The following is a 26,286-nucleotide window of genomic DNA, read 5'->3' as shown; positions in this document are numbered from 1 at the left end:
ATTCACTGTAATTCCCAGGTCCTTTTCTGCAGAACTGCTGCTTAGCCAGTTGGATCCCAGCCTGTAGTGGTGAATGGGATTCTTCCTTCCTAAGTGTAGGACTCTGCACTTGTCCTTGTTGAACCTCAAATTTCTTTTGGCCCAATCCTCCAATTTGTCTAGGTCTCTCTGGATCCTATCCCTACCCTCAGCATATTTACCTCACCCCTCATTTTAGTGTCATCTGCAAACTTGCTGAGGGTGCAGTTCATCCCATCATCCCACATTAGTACAGACTAGGTGCAGGTGTCTTTACCATGATTGTTTCTAGTCCTGTTTGGAGCAGATTTGGAATTGCATATCTAGCCAATCAGAGTGTTAATTTCAAAATGTGAATTTTAAATACACACACACACACCCCTTAAAATTCACCTTGATATTGGCTTGTTGCACAAATCATCCAACCTGGGAACAAAAATTATAACACCTGAAGCTAAGTGAAAATTTTGAATAACCGCATCAATCCTTTTTCATGTGATGTTGTACTGCAGTCAAAGTATTTCACTACACTGAGAACTTTTAGCAGTTCTCCTGCCATTGGTCTAGCACAGACTGGATGCAGGCATGCCATCTTAGGCTGTGCAGAGCTATTGCTATCATTGGTGGAGCTACTAGATCAGCAGTGGAAAAATTGCTAAACATTCTTAGCAAGGACAAAACAATAGTCTTCAGTGGTACTATGCACATCATGATCACAGTAAGGGCTTTCAGGATTAGGCCTCATATTTGTACAGTAAAGACATGGTAGAAATAGGAAATAAGTATCAATATAAAACTAAAATGTCCAGACATTTTTCACTGCATACAGTTTAAACTAACACCATCAAATTTTAGTATGGCAGTTAAATTGTATAACTCCTAGCCTTTGCAGTTTCAGTTATTGGGGGCCAGACTGTCAAAGGCATGTAGGCATCTAAAGATGCAGATTGGTACCTAGTACGATCTTCAAAAACACCCAAGCAGATTAGAACATGGTTCTGACCCTAGCTGATATACTCTGTCATACTTTTATGAAAAAGATGAAGGTCCAGATGAAGGATGCTTTAACCTGCAAGAGACAATGATGCTCACAACCCTTTCTGCTGCACCAACCAGTACCGAAAGTCAGGACCAATGTCATCTGCCATAGATCAGCCCCCGACTCTGCAAACTGGCCCCTGCTAGCAGGTCACCTGCTCCAAAAACTGAAAACATTATTATATAGCTCCAAATGGTACCCTCCCCACAGCCAGACCTCCTGGGTGCTGAGAGAAGGCAATAAACACAGAATATACTATGGGTTGTAAGAAAATGCTTCAGATGCCAAACAGGAATTAGTTGAGACCCCCTACTCGCCACCCTACAGCCATCCATTTCCTGAAGGGGAAGAGGGGGGAATGGAAAGGGGGCCAAACACTGGGCTCTTTTCCCTGGGAGGAGGAATAAATGCCTCCAGGAGTGGGGGGGAAGAGGGAACTGGGAGCCAATAAGAACCCACCAATGCGGATTAACCAGCCATTAGGTGTGGCAGTGTCCAGAGCATCTTGTCTTCTCCTGAGGCCAGATTGTTGAGGGACCCTCTGCCCTTTGTGGTATCTATTTCCTGCTTGGCATGACCAAAACTCTCCCAATAATGGAGGTGAGGCAATAAATTATTTGTGGGGTGGGGTTGCGCAAATTTATTCAGTGAACAATTCTTGGTCTGCAGATTGTTCTGAGCAGTTCACTGAAGTTGTTAAAAGCTAGCACTCCATTGGTTAGTTATACAAGCTGTGTGATATTGTTTGTGTACCCTGATTGTGTGGCATATATCTAACCAAAGCTACCAACATTTTTGTAGTTGAACATTAAAGTAAAATCCATAATTTTAAATATACAATAAAGTAGGTTAGTTGTGCAAAGAGATTCACTTTTGATAACTGTCTGAGCATTCAAACTTGAAAATGAGCTTTTTGTATGGACTGGTACTTGGAAAGGAGGTTTGCAAGTGTATTTGGGGAAGTTAACAGATGAAGTGAATTAGTTTTACACATTTAAATAAATATTTGGGGAAAGCTCTACTGGTAAAACATAAAATTTCAGGGATGTGAAAACAGAAGTGGATGGTTATACAGCTGTGCTAAATAAAAAATAAAAAATGCACAGGGCATTTATACCACTCAAATCTACTTAGAATGGACAATGTCAAGGTAAAAAAAACATTTAAAACAATCTTTGCCAACGTTACTAACCCCACGGTTGATTAACACTGAAATAATTTAAAATTTGTAGTTCACCATCTTCATTATTTATATACTTTGCATGTCACTCAACTTGGAAAGACAAACTAGATTAGTCAGATTCACTTTCTGGTGCTCATACATTGGCACAATGCTGTCATGCTTAGTTTTCTAATGCTATGGGGAAAATGTGTAAATTAAGAAATGTGTTTTCAATGCTAACAGAGCCTGGTCATCTGCGGGTGGGATCAAACCTAGGACCTCTGGACCTCAGTGCATGAGCCTCTACCACATGAGCTAAAAGCCATGTGGCTGTTAGTGAAGGCTGTAGAGCAAACTCATTTTATCTCTCTCTAAGTGGTCTTGGTGCCACTAGATGAGACAGAACAACACACCCAGGTGTGTGGACTACATTTCACTTAGATTTCTTAATTATTTCTGTTCATTTTTTATAGCTCCTCCTTTCCCCTTCTTAGTATAAAATTAAGTCTAAGTGACTCCACAGTGTCCTTCAGAAATAAGCTTTTGATACTGCAACAGAACACAGGACTGAATTTCCAGCTGTGCATGTTCTCTTGCTGTGCAAATGCAAAAATTGTGAGGGAACATACGTGCACCTGTATGTTATAGGTGCAATTCAAATGCACACTTTTGAAAATGCTCCTACCTGCTTGTATGCAGTGTTAGAAAGGTTCAAGTTCATGTGCAGGTATTTGTATCCATAAAATGTGAGTCCATGTATGTGTAATGACAATTTTGTAGATGCACAAATGGAGGCCAGAGGTTGAAAAGTTATCCCGTGGTGCCATATTTTGTGTAGTTAGGTACTTTCCATGATATTTCTTGTGAGCAAGCAAAGTCCTTGTAATATAATCCATCTCCTTAGATTCCTATAATGACACCTGTCATTGTAGTATCTAAGTGTCTCCGTAGAGACAATACTGAAAATCCTCAAGAGATTATAATGGTACTACATTGATGATAACACCTGAGAAGCCTTTATAGGCTGCATGTAAAAGCTTGATCCTGTATTCCTTAAAGCCCCCTGAAATCCTTTTGAAGAATTTTGGGCATGCTAGGAAAGCCAGATTGGCCCCAAAAGCAGTATCAATGCATAACAATGCTTTCTAGTATCTTTGGAGTCACTAGGATGTTATCAAAGATCAATATACTTTAAAAAGAAGTTACAGAGCCACTTTCTACAACATATACATGAGTTTTGGGGGGAATCTTGTGTCTTAGGTTAACCCTTTCCCACTCTTTAAGAAGATACTATGGTGCAGTGGAAGAATCCACAAAAAGTCAAGCCACCAAAGGTGAAATCCTGGCCCTGTTAAAGTCAATGGCAAAACTCCTTTGAATTTGAACAGAGCCAAGATTTCACCCCCAATGTGCAAAATGAATTTACCTCAGGAGGAATTTGTTAATTTGGTCTTGGTGTTCTTTGTGCAAGGCAGCAAAGGTCATGAATGTCTCAAATCAATATGGTCACAAAAGGCATATGAAAAGGTAAGTGCTCAACTATATTTGCTATACAAGCAAGGTTGGTCTTGACTAGAAAGTCTATCATGTTACAAAGACTAATCAATCACTCCAACAGGCAATGCTAGGAAATTTAGGGTAAAATGCTCATCTCTGAGCTGTATTGCGGATCATTTGCCTTTCTGCATTCATTCCACATGTAAAATCCTTAACAACAAGCCTGGTGGAAAAAGCAAATGCCAAGGTGACCCTAATGAGGAAGTGACTTTATAATTTATAGCTTTGAAAAAAATTAGTTACATTCTTGATTGAATTAATTATTCTTTTAAGTTAAATTACCATTATATCTTCTGGGTGAGGATAGCAAGTATTCTCATAGAGCAAGACATAAGGCAGCACCAGAAAAATATAAGGTATTTAAACCAGTAACCCTGATAAAAAAGGTGATTGTGTATGGAGACTTCTGGAGAGTTTTTTTGTATTTTGAAACTATTACATTTAGGGTCAGAGTACAGTGGTAGAGTTCTGGAAGGAGAATTATTTTCACTGGCTCCTTAAAATAACTCTTCCACTTTGGTAAACATAGGAAGGCTGCAAAGATGCATAAACATCAGAATAAGCACACATCTTATTCTTACTATACAGCCATCTTGTTCAGTCACAGCAACAATTAAAATTCCTCAAAATCATAAGAGTAAGGGCGACACCATTCATGTTTGACTAGCCAGATGTGATCGTGAATTCCAGTACTATTTGACATAGCAGTGACTGTCCATTTCCTGCTGGTTATCTCTCTCTCTTCCTCTTATGGTTGTGAAAAGAAACCCAGAGGAGACTCAAAGGAACTCACTGTAATAACAATTCTACAGTCATCTTCTAGAGTTAAAACTGAAACCTTCCTGCTTGCTCCCTCAGCTTATGTGGTATAATTCCAGAACCTTTATTTCATGAGGCTTTCCAGTGCCCCTTACTTTTTCTCTTTTTAACACCATCCCTGTTCAGGACAAACTTTGACTGTTTGCCAATTCAGTGTATTTAAAATAGCATACAAATAAAATAGCAGAAGGTACAGAATTCTGGACAACACAGAACTGGTAAATTAAAAATGCTGATTTTTATTTGTTCCTGGATATTTTCTTAATCCAGTATAATTCAGACTGTACTAATTCAAGCATTGGTTCATACGTTTGCTTTATGGGTTCTTTACCTACAAGACTGTCATTTATTTGATAACTCCCCTATCCACCTGTGGCTGCTGCTTCTTCAGGACCTTTTAAAAGATTTTGCATCTACCCCTGCTTGCAGTGCAGGAGATTCTTTAAAACTGCAGATGTTTTCTGTGTAGCTTTCACATCTCATGAATCACAGGTGAAAATAAGTTGTCTCTTTTTGGCGTGTGTGCTACGTACGTTTGTGCATGATTCAAATATATAAGTAATGCTTTGCAGTAGGCCTTTTTCTTTTCTTAAACATACACAAATGTGTGCAAGCAAAGTAGTAGAAAAAGATCTTCTTGTTGTCACTTGTACAGTATGAACAAATGTATAGAGGAAGCTATAGCATAAAACAGAGAAAAGGCTCAATTTTCTATACAGTTTAGTTCACTAGAGCACGATCTTTTGCCCATGTGCTGAAAACAGGAACATGTCTTCTCTCACAACCTGCAAACCAGCTAACTGAAAGACTGGCAGCTGGTTGAATGGAATGCACACCTTACACTTAGTTCCAGGCCGGCAATGTTTTAATCACAGTCATGGTGATGAAAGGGCTGGGAGGGCTCACCTTTCACACACAAACTTAAACACAACATAGTGTCTCAGCTGCAATCCAAGCCATTTCCTGCTTCAGCATTCCTGACACACACACTGCACGCAGCATACTTTAAAATATAACCAGCCTACATCACTGATTATAAATATAAACAGCCTACATCACTGATTCTTAAAACACAGCCTTTTAGAATTCTCCCTCTAACCACAGAGGCATCTTGGAAGACTTTCTGTCCCAGTGAATTGTAAGAATTCCATTGAATACATTTACTGGAAAAAAAGAAAATGAACTGAAATGAATTTTAAACAGCCCACTTATTCAATTAGTGCTATATTTCAAAGTCAGGCTCCTCCTACATTTCAGAAAATGGCGTAAGACATTTTACAATGTAATTTTTCCTTTTAGAGATTTATTCTCAGAAAATTGGCACCATTTATTGCATGCATGCACAAACGAGATATAATATCTCTCTCTATATATATATACACGTACACATATGCTATAGGCTGAAGAAGAACATTTTGCTTTTTGAACAAGTACATGAGAACTCTGCATGAATTGTGCCTATTTTCTATTAATCAGACTCTGCATTTGAGTATGGATATATACATTCCACACAACACACTATAGGCCAGATGACAAATCCTTTATTCTCATTAATGAGAGGGTACTCACACCAGTAGTCCCACTGATTTCAACACCAGTGAGAATAAGGTCCTTTGTTAAGAGAACACTAAGGCCCAGTCTTGCAATCTATCTGGTACACCTGTGAATGGGCACAGATGTCCAACTGACTTCAGTGGGACACAGGGATGGTACAAAGGTCCTCTTGTGTGGATCATTTGCAAGGCCATAGCTGCAAGGTTAAGCAACAAAAGGTAGTAATTGACAAGCTTAAAGTTAAATGTACAACCTTAAACCTGCCCTTCTTGGGGATATATTAGTTTTTAGTTGCATGGCTATGTAGTATTCTTCCATCTAAGAATGCTATATCCTGTGTGCGTATTTCTGTAGCCTGCACTTGCCTCAAATATCTACAGGCAATGGGTATAAGAACATAAGAATGGCTATACTGGGTCAGACCAAAGGTCCATCCAGCCCAATATCCTGTCTACCGACTGTGACCAATGCCAGGTGCCCCAAAGGGAGTGAACCTAACAGGTAATGATCAAGTGATCTCTCTCCTGCCATCCATCTCCACCCTCTGACAAACAGAGGCTAGGGACACCATTCCTTACCCATTTTGGCTAATAGCCACTAATGGACTAAACCTCCATGAATTTATACAGTTCTCGTTTAAACCCTGTTATAGTCCTAGCCTTCACAACCTCCTCAGGCAAGGAGATCCACAGTTTGACTGGGTGCTGAGTGAAGAAGAACTTCCTTTTATTTGTTTTAAACCTGCTACCCATTAATTTCATTTCGTGGCCCCTAGTTCTTATATTATAGGAATAAGTAAATAACGTTTCCTTATTCACTTTCTCCACACCACTCATGATTTTATATACCTCTACCATATCCCCTCTAGTCTCCTCTTTTCCAAGATAAAAAGTCCTAGCCTCTTTAATCTCTCCTCATATGGGACCCATTCCAAACCCCTAATCATTTTAGTTGCCCTTTTCTGAACCTTTTCTAATGCCAGTATATCTTTTTTGAGATGAGGGGGACCACATCTGTACGCAGTATTCAAGATGTGGGCGTACCATGGATTTATATAAGGGCAATAAGATATTCTCTGTCTTATCTCTCTATCCCTTTTTTAACGATTCCTAACATCCTGTTTGCTTTTTTGACTGCTGCTGCACACTGCGTGGACATCTTCAGAGAACTATCCACGATGACTCCAAGATCTTTCTCCTGATTAGTTGTAGCTAAATTAGCCCCCATCATATTGTATGTTTTGCTGGGGTTATTTTTTCCAATGTGCATTACTTTACATTTATCCACATTAAATTTGCCATTTTGTTGCCCAATCAATCACTTAGTTTTGTGAGATCTTTTTGAAGTTCTTCACAGTCTGCTTTGGTCTTACCTATCTTGAGCAGTTTAGTATCATCTGCAAACTATGCCACCTCACTGTTAACCCCTTTCTCCAGATCATTTATGAATAAGTTGAATAGGATTGGTCCCAGGACTGACCCTTGGGGAACACCACTAGTTACCCCTTTCCATTCTGAAAATTTACCATTTATTCCTACCCTTTGTTCCTTTTCTTTTAATCAGTTCTCAATCCATGAAAGGATCTTCTCTCTGATCCCATGACAAATTAAGAGCCTTTGGCGAAGGACCTTGTCAAAGGCTTTGTGGAAATCTAAGTACACTATGTCCACTGGACCCCCTTGTCCACATGTTTGTTAACCCCTTCAAAGAACTCTAATAGATTAAGACATGATCTCCCTTTACAGAACCCATGCTGACTTTTGCACAATAATTTATGTTCTTCTATGTGTCTGACAAATTTATTCTTTACTATTGTTTCAATTAATTTGCCCGATACAGACGTTAGACTTACCGGTCTGTAATTGCCATGATCATCTCTAGAGCCCTTCTTAAATATTGGCGTTACATTAGCTATCTTCCAGTCATTGGGTACAGTAGCTGATTTAAAGGACAGGTTACAAACCATAGTTAATAGTTCTGCATTTTCACATTTGAGTTCTTTCAAAACTCTTGGGTGAATGTCATCTGGTCCTGGTGACTTGTTACTGTTAAGTTTCTCAATTAATTCCAAAACCTCCTCTAGTGACACTGCAATCTGTGACAATTCCTCAGATTTGTCACCTACAAAAGACGGCTCAGATTTGGGAATCTCCCTAACATCCTCAGCCGTGAAGACCGGAGCAAAGAATTCATTTAGTTTCTCTGTGATGACTCTATCGTCTTTAAGTGCTCCTTTTGTATCTCGATTGTCCAGGGGCCCCATTGGTTGTTTAGCAGGCTTCCTTTTTCTGATGTACTTAAAAAAACATTGTGTTATTACCTTTTGAGTTTTTGGCTAGCTGTTCTTCAAACTCCTTTTTGGCTTTTCTTATTACATTTTTACACTTAATTTGGCAGTGTTTATATTCCTTTCTATTTACCTCACTAGGATTTGACTTCCACCTTTTAAAAGATGCCTTTTTATCTCTCATTGCTTCTTTTACATAGTTGTTAAGCAATACTCAGATATCCACCCCAAACACATTGCCAAAAACTCATCCATTTCATCCTCACCCATAATAACATTACATTTAACAGCAAACACTGTGTTCTAGCCATGGCTACTAGGATGGCTCCCCCATATGCCAACCTCTTTATGGGTCACTATGAGGAAGAATTTATGGAAAAATGCACCACAAAACCAATGATACACCTGGGATACATCAATGATATTTTCATGCCCTAGACAGTCAACTTAAATTCCCTCATAGATTTCCACCACAACTTCAACAACCACCACCCACCCATAAAACTGTCTCTAGAACATTCCCACAGCAGCATCAATTTTTTTGGACACCACTATCAGCTTCAGCAATGAAACTCTACAGATAACTATCTGCAAGAAACACACAAAACTATATGGGTGAAACCAGACAAACACTGTGCTTTCGAATGAGCTCACACAGACAAACAATAGAAGACAAAGACAGCCTACCACCCGTGGGCAAACACTTTTCACAAATCATAAATCACTCCAAATCAGATTTCTCAGGCCACATCTTCAAAGGAAACCTGCACAACACCTTCAAAAGACAAACATGGGAAAATTAGATTCATAACTCTGCTAGATAACAAAAATCCTGGGCTCAGAGATGTTGGTTTTATGCCTCATTACAACAGTTTTTAACCTACTAATCCTCTTTGTCCTATGACTGCAGAAGTATTAATTGTTCATCTCACATTAACTGGTCTCCTGCAACGTTTGAATCCCTCGTTCTTAACAGTCCCACCTTGTATTTAGCTGTGATACTTTGCTTTTTCCAGATGTGAAAAAGAGCTATGTGCAGCTTGAATCATCCACCAACAGAAGTTGGTCCATTAAAAGATATTATCTCACCCACCTTGTCTCTCTAATGTAGTATCACACAGTATTTCTCCTACTGTCCTAAGTGCATACAGTAGTTGGACTTCAGAGACATTACTGGTCGCAGCAGTATTCACTATACTTGAAACGGGGAATACATGAGAATCAATAATGCCTATAGAAATGGAATGAACTTTTTAAGTGCACCCATTCTGGGTGGGAATCTTCCTTTGCATTCCTGTGTACATTGCCAGTACATCTTTATTGATGTGCGTGTCAAAATTTTTGAACTTAGTTGTCTAAATTTAAGCACATTAAAAGTAGTCTTATTTTCAGAAGTGCTGAGCATCCACAGTTACAGCTGATTTCATTAGGATTTGTGAGAGCTCAATACCCCCTGAAAATCTGGTCACTTATTTAGGTGCCTAAGTTTAGGTGTAAAGTTAGACACCAATAGTTGAAATTTTAGACACCGATATTTGAAAAATTTGGCCGTAGACATTGGATGATTTGTTCCCTTCTTTCCAAGTTATGTGTTTCAATAATCTGGGGCCTGATCAGTGCTTAATTTGTGCCAGGAATTGCCACGTCTTGGCAGTTCATAGCCCCAGCTCCTCTGGGATTGCTGCATCAGTTAAGAAAGTAAAAAAAAATTGCTTGAGCCCCAGCACCTCTTTCATTACAAATTAAGCACTGGGTCTGATCCATGCCTTGCTGAAATCAAATGGAAAGATGCCCTTAGACTCCTTTGGGGATTGGATCGAGCCCTAAGTCAGCAGTCACATGCTCTATGTGTTCCTTTTCAACCAGCAGCACAGCCTTCCTTAGGTTTAATTCAAGAAGAAGGAAGTTGACTAAGGCTATGGCTGCACTACAGAGTTTACTCTGATGAGCTGCGGCACCATAGCCCTGCTAGTGCAGACAATCTCTAAGCCAATGGGAGAGAGCTTTCCGGTCAATTTAAATACTTCAGTCTCCATGAGAGGCAGTAGCTATATTGGCGGGAGAAGCTCTCCTGCTGACATAGCGCTGTCCACATTGGTGCTTGGGTCGGTGTAACTTACATTGCTTGGGGGTGGCTTATTCACACCCCTGAGTGATATATTTATACTCACTTAAGATGTAGTGTGTACATAGTCTAAGAAGCTAATTTAGCTGCACAATCATGCACAGCAGAACATTAATTAGCTGCAGCTCTGTAGATCAGGCATTTAACTACGAAGCTAAGCTACCTACAAACTTTAGGTAGCTTATACACGTTAACATCTTTTCACTGTTACTATATACTTTTATACTTCTATCTGTGGCATGAAGTATAAGCACTGTTTAATGTGTACCTTTCTTATAAGTTTCAGAGGTACAGGGTAATACAAAGAACAAGATATTATACATGTGCATCAAAGGCCTTGATCCTGAAATTTACAACAAGCAAAAGGATTGTTATGCCTTTTCATAGCCCCATTGCAGTCAGCAGGGCTCCATGCAGGTGCCAAAGCCAGGCATTGTAATTTGCAGGGTTGGGGCTTAGACTGATAAAACTATATCATATATTGATATAGTATGTGCTCATGTAATTAAAGAGTATATTACAAAACAGAAACCAAAAAGGGCCTGAGTTAAAGCTGCATATTCAATCCTAACTTTTTAATTTCTGATGTTTAACAATGTAAACATACAATCTCACAGGCTCATTAACAGTCTGTTGCATGAAGTATTTCTTTTTACATGGAAAAGAGAAACAAAGAAGGACAAGACTTGAAAGCTCTGTAGCTTTGATAACAAGTTGGCAGTAGGTCATGTAAATTCTGTAATTCAGAACCAATTCTCTAGCTATTACTGGAATGACTGGTCTCATAAAACTAGGAGGGCCTATAGGAAAAATGCTCTTTCCTTGTGAATCTGAGTAGCTGTAGAACTCCTGAAGTTCACCATTCCAGAACTTCCTCTTTCTCGTCTTACAAAGAGTGAAGAAGCCATCCTAACCTCTTTGCATAGAATAAGTCCACATGGACTAATCAAGAGAACGTCCAAATTCTTTGCCTCACTCCAGGTACAACTTCAGTACACTTTTCACTAGGCAGCGAGGTTAGTCGGCATACATACATCCAGCGCAGCCTTCCGTAGCATGCACTTTGTGAGCTAAACACTGTTCTCGTTCAAACTTAAAACAACATCCAACCAATAAACACCATCATAACTCTCTCTCTCTCTTTTGGCCAGAGAACAGAGACCAAGCCTGGAAAAGTTTGTCTGAAGATGTGAAAGTTTCAGAAAGGTCTGAACTATCGAATACAAGAGGTTAGACTGGAAATGTTACATAACCTTAGCTATTTCTTCTGTTGCCCAACGATACAAGATTGACATAGAAATACAAAGATTAGTCAGTTTAAAAGTGCATTTACTTCCTTTTCCCTGATAAGGGGAGGACTTTAATGAAATAATACTTCTATTTAATAATTTAAAAAATTAATACCACCACTGACCAAGGAATGTACAAAATAAACAAACAGTGGTCATAATCAGGTGATCTGAGATATAAAGTAAATATATTCAGTTCACAACAGTTGAAAAGACATGGGGCCTGGCATGTAAATTAAGGAGTCAAATAATATCTTGTTAGTTTTGCCAACTAGCATAAGCATAACCCATATTACTTTGTTTGTCAGTTCATAAAAATATTTTCAACATTTGTTTATCTGTTCTGTTTTAAGCAGTGAAAACAAAGTTTTCGTAAGGTATGTATTAATAGATGATGCCTTGCTATTTCACAGCATTCAAGGCTAGGAGAATTCGACTATGTACAGTTAGTGGTATGGGGGGAGGGAGGGAAAAGCTGGACAGATACTCGACCAGAAACAGGACTTACTCGGAGGGGGTCTTGCATGGACCTGGGCATACTATGTCCCACATGCTGATTTTTTGAACAGACCTGTTGCCAAGATAAAGTTTCCTTGGACTTGAGAATTTATTGGGTGTGCTTGGCTTTCGTCAGGAACACAGCAGTTTCTTCCCCACACAAACAACTCTGCTTTAACTAGGCAGGACATAAACAGAAAGAGTGCTTCACTATTATTTATATAAAAAGACAAAGATAGCTGAAATCTGGAAGTTTCATAGGATCTGGAAGTTGTGTTTTATTTCTTTTGGTCTCACTTTATGTTTACTAATTTTTAGGGCTGCTTTGTCAGAATACACTGAAAAACAACTGGCTATTCACGCATAAAAAGGTAATTAAAAATTTTATTACTTTCCCCAATACCCAGATCTTTAATCATTTAGTTATATATTGCTTCAAGATTTTGCAACTGTCGATATAATGGTAAGACAATGATACAAAGCCCAATCCTGCAAATCTTACATACGTGAACAGCCCTTACACATTCAATAGTCCCATTGATTATATAGGATTACTTGCATGAGTAAAGATTACACAAGTGTTTGTAGGACTGAATCCAGGTTAAATTTTTACATGAGGAAAATAGGATTCCATATGTAGGGAATGTGTTATCCTGGCTCCAATCCTGCAAACATGGACACAATAGTTTTACTGAAGTTAGTGCACCTACTTCTGTACTTCTAGTTAAATGCATTCATAAGTGTTTGCAGAAGCAGAGCTTCAGTTATTTTGTTTCATAAATGATTTCCCCCTTTTTAAAAAACATGAAATAATCTGACCAAATGTAGGAGGGTGAAAGACATTTCCCAAGAGTAGCAGTGAAGATTTAGTCGCACACACAAAAAAATTACATTTATATAGTTCCTTTTATCCCAGAGAATCCCATAGCATCCTAAAAATTATACACTAAGGATGTATAACTAACTAAGATTTGGTTATGCGTATTCCCATTTCTCACTGCTGCCACTTGGAAAAAAAGGGGGGGTCGGACAGAAATAATAATAAAAAAAGAACTAGAAAAAGGTGTGTGGGAGCACAACACATATGTTTAGGACAAGAAGTGAAGAATAACACATCCAATTGAATCAACAAGATGCATTTTAGGTAGGCAGAAGGTAACAGGCCTGATCCTGCAAACACTTACCACATTCTTGAATATTGCATGTAGTCCCACTTCAAATTAAGTCTGTGGATAAATGTCCACAGGATTGGGGCTTCTATTTGGACTTTGATATTAGTATTTCTCTTGTTAGAAGTACCATGTAATTTTTAATGGGCACAAGCAGTCAGGAGTTGGACCTGTGTCTCATCCCAGAGATTTTATTGATTGAGTTAGATTTATAGTTTGTGCATTAAAATCGTCTATGAGTCAATAAAGTAATACTGTTGCAAAAAAAAAAAACCCATACATAATTCTGGGATGTATTAGCAGGAATGGTGTAAACAAGACATGAGATATAATCCTTCCACTCTGTTCAGCACTGATAATGCCTCCACTGGAATACTGTGTCCAGGTCTGGGCACCACACTTTAGGAAAGGTGTGGACAAATTGGAGAAAGTCCAGAGGAGGCAACAAAAATGATTAAAGGTCTAGAAAACATGACTATGAGGGAAGATTGAAATAAAGTTGGGTTTGTTTAGTCTGGAGAAGAGAAGACTGAGGGGAAACATGATAACAGTCTTTAATTACATAAATGGTTGTTATAAAGAGGAGGATGATAATTTTTTCCTTATCCAGGGCAGGACAAGAAGTAATGGTCTTAAATTGCAGGCAAGGGAGATTTAGTTTAGAGATTAGGAAAACTTCCTAATTAGAAGGGTAGTTAAGTACTGGAACAAATTACCTAGGGAGGTTGTGGAATATCCATCAGTGGAGTTTTTTTAAGGACAAGTTAGACAAACACCTGTCAGGGATGGTATAGATCAGTGGTTCTCAAACTAGGGCCACCGCTTGTTCAGGGAAAGCCCCTGGCGGGCCGGGCCAGTTTGTTTACCTGCTGTGTCAGCAGGTTTGGCCGATCGCAGCTCCCACTGGCCGCGGTTCACTGTAGTTTGAGAACCACTGGTCTAGATAATACTTAGTGCTGCCTCAGTGCAGGGGACTGGACTAGATGATCTACTGAGGTCCCTTTCAGTTCTACATTTCTATGATTACTCTAACCATGCTGGGATCATGGCTAGAAAAGAATGCAGACGGGAAAATGCTCTATGTATTGGTTCACTAACACACCTTCATGCTCATGTAGGTGTTCCTTAAAAGTGTCCCATCAATGTATTGGCCCTGTGCTGGAATGTGAGATTTGATGGGATCAAATACAGAGAAATTTTGTTTCAAGGAAGCAAGCATGTTGTGCAAAGCTTTCAAAATGTAAGGTAATAGTGTTCTCTCTTTGAATTTTCCGAGTTTATGTTGTAATTTTATTATTAGATTAGCAATAGGACCTGGTTGTGCCACTGTTTGGTTGAATAATATTTAATCACAGAAGCAATCCCACTGAACTCCTTGGAAGAGTGGCACAATAAACTCAGGCCCAGATCTTCAAAGGATTTAGGCACCTAACTCCTACTGATTTCAATGAATTAGGCACCTCAATACCTTTTAGGATCTGGGCATTAGTAATTAAATTTTCTTTATTTTAACTTGGAGAAATACTCAATTTCCTTCCCCTTTAACCTTCCCTTTAGAGTCCTGGATGAACTACAAGCAATCTAGGTAAGAAGAGTTGGATAAGAATATCTCTGAAGTTCATTAATTAAACTCATAACTGGCCAGAAAGTTTGGAGTCTGGGCCAACCCCACCCCAAAGGCCGAGAGTGTTGACAAGATAGAATTTCTAGTCTCTGATGGCCTGAAAAGCAAGATGCCAAGTCTTCTGCATAGCAGTGAGTGGCATACAGATGCTGGGCCAGCCCAACTTTGCAACTTTAATATTCATAAAGTGGAGCTGTTCTAGCTAATGATTTGATCATATTAGATGTTTTGGAACAAAGTTTTAAAATTTTCATACACAGATCAAGTAACTGCATATCAAACTGACCTTTATTTGTAGACAAAAATGACAAGTTTTGCCCATTGCATTTTGTAGATACAAGTTTAGAGACCAGTTTTGAAAATTTTGCCCTGTACTAGGACTGGGTGAATAATATGCAATTTGGTAAATTCTGTTTATTTCAGTTGTATGAAATATTTAAAACCTTTAATTGTTACTTGCTTAAATTTAGATTTAATCAACAGATTGTAAGGAATAAATCTCTCAAAGAGCACTTTGAAGAGTTTCTGAAGCTATTTTACAAAATCAAAATTTCTGCTATTTAATATGTTTTCAAAATACCACAGGTGACTGTACATGACTTACCAGATGTTTTTTCTTTTTAAAGATTCAAGTTACGTCTGAGTTATAAATACTTTTTAAAAAAGCCACAGCCAACTCAAGTTTTGGGTGAAATATGGCTAGATAGTAGTTCCTTATACGATAAATTTAACAGTAAATGCTCATGGTTGAATTATAATTTTCTTAAGATCAGAGATGTATAACAGAACTAAGATCATGTTCTGAACAGTGTATATGAGAGAGTTGTTAACCAGTGTCTAGGCATCTTTTAACACCCCCCCCCATTAATCCTCCAAAAGTATTTAATTTTTTCCCAATAACAAAAATATTTTCAACATCATGGTCCACTTGAGCAAATGTTAAATCTTCCCCATAGTTCAGCATATGTTGTAGATGCTCTGCACATCACTATTGGTGCGTGAGATTATTAATATTGCTTTTCCAATCAGTAAAGTTAGTAACAGTAAACCCTTGGCATTAGTAGGAATAAAGCTAAATGTACCTTTCAATAATTAATTTTGTGGCTATAAACAGCTATATTGTATTCCCACTGACAATAACAGGGAAGCCCTAGGCTACCCAGCAATCACGCTTTCCTCTTGTATCTATACAATGAAAAGCATTCCCACCTGAGAACTCCACCATGGGTTCCCTGGTGAAACAGAGCTAGATGAGAAAGATGTGTTCTGCTGTATATTTCTCTGATCAAGCCCTTGCTTTTACTTGGACCAAATGATGAAAAACACAATCCAGCTTCTTTTCTCCCCAGCAGTTTTTAATTACCTCTAAGGCCTGTAGTAAAAGCTTTGGCTCATTGACTAATTGAGAACACTTGCCCTAGTTTGCAATTAGTAAAAATATCCCCTTTTAAAATATGTCCTTATACTCTTCCATGGAAAGGTGGGTTTACTCTTAATCAGCCAAGAGCTCAGGAACTGCACAAATTAAAGTATATGCAGGTTATCTTCTTGCTTTAGGGGATATTCACCACTGTCTGTGTTCTTGTGGAGTAATAATAAGATACCATAACCAAACAGTAGAAGATGCATATCAGATGGTTTTCCAATAACATTAGAGGAGAAAAAAGCAACTGATGTATGGGATATTGAAGGCAGATTAAGTTGTTAATGTATATTAGTATATTCTTAATTTCCTTTTAATTGAAAAAGACATATTGACTTTAATTAGAACCATTTCACAGGAACTGTCAATTAGCACATGTCAAAGTAGTTAATTCAGAACAGAATTGTTTTAATTAGGGTCTGCTTTCCTTTAACTGTGGGGCCAACGAGATCAGCCTTTCCTTATCAAGGTTTTAAATGTCTCTAAGACATACAATACAAGTGTAGTCTCTTATCTATTATTAGAAGCCCATATGGATAACATTAAAATGATGATGCTGGCATTGTTCATGAAGCACAAATCACAGTTTCTTTTATTACTGTTTGAAAAAAAAAAGATGGCTTTGAACAAAGAGCATTTTAAATACACAGATTTATCCTATTTTTAAGAGACTACAAAATGTATGACATACATGTTCTCATGTAAAGTATTATTTAATATGTCTGCTCAAATAAATGGGTCTAGTCAAATGTTTTGTGTGTTCTATCAGCCAAAGACACATAAAACATTGTCAAAGCATGCGGTAACATTTTCCCCTTAAATGAATTATAATCAAAAAGAAAAAACTGTCTCAGTGATTATTTTGGACAATATAAACCCAGCATTATTAACTTTCATTCTATGCAAAGATGTAACACCGATTGCTAATACAGTGGCTGAAAACACTAGTGAGCTAATGTGTTCTCAGTAATCAGACAATCTGAGTCTTGACTTTCACAGTATAGTTTCTAAATATGCCTGAGGTGACTGATGTACCTTGATTCCTAGCTGGCACAAGTAAGGCCCTCCATCTTTGTCTACCAGCAGGTGCTGTGAACTGTAGTATTGATATACCATCAAGTAAAAGAACAGCAGAGGAAAATATATCAAAAATGTAAAAAGTATTAATGTGAAATCTAGACTTCGCTTTATCATATGAGGGTTAGCCACCGTTTTACTGACCTACATCAATTGAGGATTACAGAGATTAGTGGAAGGAATACTTAATAGCTGAACTGTGGATTCCAAAGAGGATTATCTGGTAAGATATTTTATGTATCCTGATGCTTTATTGAACTTATTAAGGGCCTGATTAATTCAACAATAACAGTAACATCATTTTCCAAAATGGAGTATGATATGAGTATACTAAAATTAAAAGTATACCAGAAGTATATTTCATCTAGTATGTTAATCATACTGTGTTCTTGTACTGGAACTATTTTGGTAGATGAACTGTAATACAAATTGCAGGAAGCCTTGTGATTAAAAACACTTACGTAAGATTTTTACAAATCCTGGAAAAGTAGGTGAACTTTCACTTGACAACCTCTTGAATTGAATATCTGGAATTCTACTGAAGCCTGGGTTTTCTGGAGATCACTACGGACATCAAAAAAAGCCCCTTCAAACACTGTAGTTTACTGCTTACCATTCTACAGGAGGTGTAGTTTGAGCACAACTTAACAATTGTATCATTACTTTTTATGTTACCTATTTCCAATTATATGTTAGAATAAGACCCTTATATTCATTCATTAATCCTATTGTGGCCCATTTTAAATCTCTACTTATCAGTTTAAATACTTACCATAATTTAGAATTCTTCTTTAAGCAGATCTAAGGCACATTGGCACTGAAATGCATAATCCATCCTCTTTTATACCACAGCAGAAACAATGCTTTGGATTCTGAACATATACATTTGCTTACTCTATATTATGTATTTCAAAAATTAACAATAGCCATATTTGTATCACCCATGTTTTAATATCACTCTAATACCTGTTGTGGATACGAAGTTTTGGCATACTTACAATATAGCTATGCAGTGTAAAGCAATTGTCATTGCCATTACCATATTCAGATCATTATGACTGTAGGAAACTATATTTTATAGTCTGGACAAATTAGGCTTAAAAACTAATCAATCACCACAACACCCTTAAGAGGTAAGCAGTAACATATTCTTATCCCTATTTTAGAGATGGGACAACTGAGAGAGTTAAAGAGGGAAATGACCTACCCAAGTCACAAAACAAGTCAATCCAGGAGCAGAACTCAAGAGCTTTTGGCTCCCAGCTCCACACACATTACTTTGGATCATGCCGCCTTGCTGCCAATATACTAATAACAATTTACTGCACATCTCAGTACAGTGCACTCAGTTCTGTGTACTTAAGCAGGACAATGCGTTATTTTCCCTCATTAATACTAAGTCTATTTGTTGCTCAGCAGGACTAATATTTATACATTCTGCATCGTGTGATGAAGTAGCAAGCTCTGATTTCTGTTAAATCTCACAGGTTCTCATAGCAAAATGTCATTATAGAACTTCAAAAGCACTTGCTCCATAACAAGATCTTTACAATTATCTATATAATATCTTTCAGCTCCTGTTGGCTCCTTGATTTTCTGTGGAAATCCCAACTCCTCTGCCAGTTTTGGTTTATGAAAAGTTGACCCTTAAGGCATAACTATTTTAAAAAAGATATGCCGAAACGTTACAAGATATAGTAGATGTCACCCAGTTTGATATCTTTTCTGGAATACCCACTTAATAAAAATTGCATTTTTACTAAGTAATTGGCCATATGAATCATGCGCTATTCATGTATTGTTCATGAATCAAACCAAGAGCCATTTAAAAATGACTAGCATCAGGGCAACTTAATAGCTGTTCATCAGATTATTTAAATGACTGTAGCTATGATTTCCAATAATTTTTATCCAAACAGCAAGGCTTCAGTAAGCTGTTGCAGAACTCTCTCCGAAAAGAGTAACTTTCTGATTAAAACCTTTTTGTTACTGGATTTAAGAAATTAAAGAAAAAAGGGGAACTTCTGAGTTATGTATGCATCTGTCAAATGCTGGATCTTTATAGTGTAACAATTTGACCAATCACAAGTAAAAGCACTGGTGGTTTGAAGGGATATTTCACTTTATGAATCATAGCTCATAATGTAGTTAAGTACTTTCTGAACAGGCACTTCCTGAAGACTGACCAACCTGTAGATCGTGTTCCTAGTAGTTTCCGGTGCAATCGTTTGGCATGAGCGATGCATTGGGAGAGTGATTTGCCAGTATTCCAGCCACAATTTATCTGGGATTTCTTATTACAGATTAGCACCATTTCTAATTCCTTGATTGGTTGATTGGCTATACTATAAAGCCAGATGTATTTCACAGCATCATCTATATTCACCTGTTTCTTTTCTTGTTGTTGCATCCTTGACCTGATTTTGCCAATGGCTACCTGGTCTCTCAACACACTGTTGCTTTTCAGGAATATTTTCTAATAATGACAACTATAGTTATAGTTTATATTTATACTGTAAAATTACACTTAACTATTTACAATTTCAAAAAGCTGCAAAACATTCATTAATGCCAAATAAAATCACTATGGGGTAGACAAATAGTATCATTATCTCCACGTTATAGATGAGGAAATTGAGGCTGAAAGATTAAATGTCTTGCCCAGTGTCACATGGCAGTGGCAGAAGGGGGGTTAAACTAAAAGTTATCCATTCTGGGTGCATTCTTCTAGACCAGGGTCTCTCATATTTGTTTAATAGTGTAGACGACATCTTAAAGAGGGATTCACTTGTGGACTCCTTCCTTCTCACTCAGAATCCCATGTGATCTCAACTACAGAAAATGTTTACATAGAAAAGTAATATTAGGAAAGTGCCAGCCTGATGTGACCAGCCAGCAACTCCCTGGTCACCAGCAAGTACTCTGTAGACCACCAGCAGTTCACTGATCACAGTCTGAGAATCACTACTTTAGCACTATATTTTCAGGTTTATTCCTCTAGGTCAAATTGCCTCATGGTACAGCAATGTTAACTAATCCTTTATTAAACAATTCTCCAAGCACAAATAAAGCATTTAGGTTGTTAACATACATAAGTTATATTAAAGAAGGTTTCAGATCAGCACATTGTATTTTGTAGCAAAGTCATAAAATATGCTAACATGATAACATCTAATGAGGGAAATGTTGCATGCAGATGTCTGTTTGCCTATTATCCCATAAAATGACTGTATATTTTTATTTATATGAGTAACATCAGACACAAATGTGTTACCATAAATGCATTCATTTAGGAAAATGTATAAACACAATATGAATCGAATATATATGTAAAACTGTTTTAAAACCTGATATTTAATGTTTATAAAAAGAATAAAGATGAAAAAAATGTCCATAATTACATTTTTTGTTACTCTTGATGAGACAAGAAATATAGGTTCTCAGCTGGCACATTTCAGTGTGGCAGTGAAGTGAAATTTGTGCCTAACATCATGTATCCTTTACATGATGCAAAGGAGTATAATTTTATTTTTGTTGTATTTAAAGGCTCTGTCTAGGCACATTGGCCACCAATTTCATTTTTACTGCAGTGCATGGATAGCAAAGTCACATATCCTTAAGTTAATGCAAAGGGCTTAAGAAAGAAAAGAAAAAGTCTAATTTTTGTTGTTGCTCTTGTCATTTGAAATTTCTATAGTGTCTGTGCACATTGGGCACCATTTCATTTTTATTGCACTGCACTGATAGCAATGTCACATATCGTTAAGTTAACACCAAGTAAGTAAAAAAGAAAAACAGAATTTTTTCTTGCTACTACTGTTGTTTGAAATGTCCATATTCTGTGTATGTAATTTTTGTGGGGAGGAGGAAGTACCAGAAACTTTAATATACAACATAAAAAGTTTGTTTATTTATTTTGTACTGCTTCATGGTACAGCAGCTAGAAATCCAGTGCTACCTGTATGTCCTATCCATGGGATAAGGATTTGGAAAACTGAGCGCCCCATCAAGAAAATAAAAACAATTGCATGCCCCTATTCCCTGACTCAGGCATGTATTGTTAAAGGCCTACCTTACTCAATTTCATTTATATATCTCCTGTGTTCCTCTCCTAGCTAGTCCTGTGTACCGCAGGGGGGCATGCCCCACACTTTGGGCAACACTGAGTTAATAAGTGGTTATGTGGATCCAATTCTGAACCCACGTACAACTGCCAGTCAGTACAGTGAATCCATTACCAACACTTGTCTCTGTATGAGTGCAAAATTGGGTTCTTTATCTAATCTTTTAATCATTTATGTACTGTGTCTAACAATGGCTCTTCAGCATCATACAAAATGTAAAACTCCTGACTTTGGCAGTACTCTGTAATGGTGATGTGACCTAGTGTACATTTAGATGAGTCACCTCTAGAAAGGTAGAGTACCAGAAGCCTACCTCTTGTAAATAAAACTGTATGTTTATGCCTGTAAGAAATAGTTATTAGAAATAGACACTAGGCCAGATTCTCTAGTGTGTTCTGGACCCTTTGTACTGCTTTTGTGGTGCAAAACCAGCTGGATCTGGACAGCTGAGAATTTGTCCAGCATGGGGATGGCCAGGGACCAGGACAGGGGTGGTTGTGCCTAGGAATTAGAGCATCAGTCAGTGGCCGGAAACCAGAGCCAAGGGTCAGAGCTGAAGTAATTAATCACCTGGCTTGGGGGTGGAAAAAATCAGGCACAGGAGCTAACAGAGCCATGGGCAAATGCTTTGAGCAACCACCACATGGCTGCTGCTGCTCATGGTAAGAGGAGGTCTACTGATCCCCTCAGCCAATCAGGTGGTTTGGCCAATCAGGTGGCTCAGTTGGGGCCCAACTGCACTTGTTAGACTGCCTGGGGGTTAAGGTAGCAGGTAAACAGGATACCTGTGGATCCTTTTTCTTAACAGGGGGATGCTAGCAGCTGGTGCAGACCTGACATACTCAAAGCTTCTGTGACATCCTCTGGCATGTTGAGGATAGGCTGTGTTTAGGGGGCTGGCTAGATCATGTTGTGCCCTGGCAATCCCCAGCTGGTATATGTTCCCTTGGAGACTAGTGCTAACTGGGGTAGGTTAAAGAAGCTCTCAGCAAGAATCTGGTCTGAGAGCCAGGAGGCCATATCTGCGTCTCTGCTGCACCAAGCTGACCTTTGGTGCAGCAGAGGAGCTAGGCCATTGTATATTAATGCGTGATCAATGAAAAATATGTTTATGATGCAATGGCTTAAACACCCACTCTTGTACATAGGGGTCCTTTCACTATGTCATAATAGACTACATCACAATAAGACATGGCAACACATAAATAAGTTCAAATGAGATATCACTTAATTTCATGTTGTGTATTGGGGAAGTCTATTCCTCTCCACGCCTTGCCACAGGATCCTTGTGTACATCAATAAATCTCAAGCTCCAGAATGTCAAACATAATGAAAGAAAGAGAAAACGGTCAGAGCCACTCTCATAGGTCCAACCATTACACTGAATTAGGAGACTATATTAATCCCTGGACTTGCTGCTCTTGGTTCTTTGGATTGTGTCTATGAAATGCACACCTCTCTATACTCAGCCCAGTGTAAGCCTTGGTTGCTAACTTGAGAAAAGTCAGTCATACTGTTGAACCCTACCAGTACTGTTCTGGCTGCCTGCCCCTTCATCTTCCTCCTTTACCTTGAGAAAGAGTTGTATGAGAGATAACAAGAGTGAAACTTTTTGTAGCTGGTGTTAGAAAGAGTGGGATAGTACAGCACTTTTGGAAGAAATGCTGGAGCAAGAATATGCTAGGAAACCCTGAATCAAATAGCAAGAAGAAAAATTTTGCTACAGCTCTGATTTGTAGAAGCCAAATTTTAACATCTTTCTCAATTCTTCCATATGTTTTTATTTGTGTTGTCTATTTTCCTCTTGGACCTTTTGCATTATATTTTCCTGACCCAGAACATTTTAAGTTATGAAAAACATACTTATCTTGGAGCTTCACAAAATCATGATTTTTTTCCTGGATATTTTAATAAGTTCAATGGGCCTAATTTTTATTTGCTCTGTGCCTTGTATAATCATTCATATTAACATAAAATGGGCATACACACCATAATACTGATTTGGTACTGGTTCATATCCACATTGCACTGGTGTAAATAACTGCAAAAGGCTGTAGAAAATTGGGCCCAACATGTTTTGCAGGGTAAGTGACACACGGCATACTTTCATCATTTCTTCATGTATTGGGTTTTAGAGGGTATTTTGCAATAGTATCAGACTACTTCCTGCACTTTAGTTCCAGTCACCACAAAGGTTGGCATCAGACTGATTTTACAGTAGAAAGCATTAGCGGACAGAACAGGTTTTCTCAGTATGTTGAATCCATTGCTACAATAAACTTCTAACAATCCACTTGCAATCTGAGCATTTCCTCATGGCACTATTTACTATATACTATACAGTCAATGGAGTTTAATGACCAGGGCTGAATTTGGTCCATCCTTTATCTGTAAAAATCTCTAATTTACTTGTTCTGTCACAACCAAGCTGTCATAGTGATTGTTTCAATTACCAGTGACTTCCTACAGTAAAATTCCTCCAAACGAAAGTCTGTGTTAGTTTAACAGAGAATAGGGTAGACCACTGGCTTTGTATGAATTTGAGGTTTCCATTTAAAACACTTGTCTTTGGGGCCTTCAGAGAGTGAACTCTGCTGGCATGGTTGCTGTCATGCTGTCTGGAGTGGCTCAAGAGCAAGAATGCCAACTTCAGGGCAGACTGTTAAGAAGCAGGGCACCAACCCCAAACTGATGGTGAATTCTATAGGAACTCACCAACCAAGTAAAAGAGTGTAAATTCTTTAGGCACTATACAGCCTTAACATGGACTCACTGACAGTTCCCTTGAGCATTTCGATCCCGGGCAAGCTTGACTCTGTGATAGGTGGTTCCTTCCATTGAAAATCAAAACAATATTCAGGTTACTCCCAGTCCTAAAGGATCAGTCACTTGCATTCCAGGTTCAACTGAACCTAGCTCTCTCCCCAAAGACAACACTTGTAGCCAATCCTGTAGCAAGCTACCTAAAGGTTGATTAACTAGGTAAAATAATTGAGTTATTTACAAGATTAAAGCAGGTAACACACACACGAGTTACATCTTAAATTACAAATGATAATAGAAACTTCTATAATAAGCAAACATTATATGTCTTTTATGACTAACCCAAGCTAAACAGTTGGGGATTCCTAGCTTATGCTTAGAAATCTTCGCCCCCACAGAGTTCAGCCAGCCTAGGAATAAAAAGTTCTCCTTAACAGGCATTTTTATTCCCTTCCCCCAGTGTTGAAGCTGTGATAGGAAGAAGGCTTGGGCACTGTACCCTCTTTAGGGACAGTGCTGATGTCCTATAAACAGGGAACAATCAACAAAGTCTTTGTTTCCTAATGGCCCATTTGGATTCAGTAATCCTTACTGATGAGCAGGAGATAACACCGTCTGTAGATATCCTGCATTTTGCATTAGGTGAAGTTTTTTTTCCTGTTTGGTGAATTGCATAGTTTCAGAACCAGCATTTTACAGTTATAGAGCACATAAGTATTACCTTATTGTATGGGATGTAGCGGTCACAAATGAGATTAATGCAGGCAGCAATTTACAAGCGTTTCGTAAAGTCTAAACACTATACACACTGGTTTTTAAATTTTTAGGCTGCATACCTCTTTCCAAATAATGTAGTGAATCGCATACTGCCATTTGAGATAGGTTCATAATATGCCTATGAAAACAGAAAAGAAGGTCTGTAAGGGATAATATGATGCATTGTCCACCATTACAAGATTTTTACTTGCATGCCCCCTGACGAGGGGTACGTGTACCCCAGTCTGAAACCACATAAGTCCAATACCTATCTTAACAACACACAAGTGACACGGATTAGTTTCCAGTTACGTATTTGTTGATGGTCAGTGAGGTTAGGGGCTTTGGCATGAGCAGGCACCTGGTCTGCCAGCGTCACAGTTGCATTGTACATTCAATGCCTCTCAGCTCAGAGAAACTTCATTGGTACTTTTTAGCTTTTATTTAAATTTATACAGCTTGAATAATACATATTGGGTTAATTCAGGAGTCAAAATCACAAAGTTCTATTTCTTTGAATCAGGTGCAAGAATGCTTCTTTATGGCCATGGTAACTATTTTACAAGCTGTCTAATTCACAGTCTCTGGAGTATATTTTTAAAATAAATCATTCAGTGTTGTGACCAAGGGCTTACTTTTTACATGGGTAGGGGCTGAGCAAATGTGGTGCTGATGTCCTATAAACAGAAGAACTTTGATGCGCTGACTCAATGTAGAAAATCATAATGTAGAAAAATAACTGTCATGCTGGGAGGAAAGAACGCCCTTGTTTGCTTCCATTATACTTTGTTCAGTGGCAGATTAGTCTCTGTGAGTCAAATCCTGCAGTCCTTACTCACTCCTTATTCAGGCAAAACTATCTTTCAGCAGCAGTTTTTCCTGAATAAGGACCTTAGGACTGAGCCTTATGTAGTGAGTTAATTATTCCCTCCTCATAAATGCATTGTCTTATTGAAAAAGTAGTAAATATATTTTTTCATCAGATTAGTTCTAAATTAATTA

The 26,286-nt window shown here is 38.1% G+C and overlaps 1 long non-coding RNA gene across 10 annotated transcripts in view; it reads left to right on the top strand.

The window, feature by feature from the left end:
- LOC311520544 overlaps positions 1–26,286 on the top strand; it is a 95,244-nt gene that overhangs the window by 43,999 nt on the left and 24,959 nt on the right. For 3 of the 10 annotated variants that reach the window (XR_014711628.1, XR_014711629.1, XR_014711630.1), the window contains exons 5-8: positions 11,713–11,790; positions 12,667–12,719; positions 15,075–15,102; positions 17,648–17,864. This is a non-coding gene — a long non-coding RNA (uncharacterized lncRNA). The other 7 variants (XR_014711635.1, XR_014711637.1, XR_014711631.1 and 4 more) reach the window with 6 other exon arrangements.

The sequence above is a fragment of the Lepidochelys olivacea genome (genome assembly GCF_965140295.1).
Source record: "Lepidochelys olivacea isolate rLepOli2 genome assembly, chromosome: 5".
NCBI lineage: Eukaryota > Metazoa > Chordata > Testudines > Cheloniidae > Lepidochelys > Lepidochelys olivacea.
Note: the sequence above shows the minus strand (reverse complement) of the source record. Positions and strands in the feature narration are given on the sequence as shown.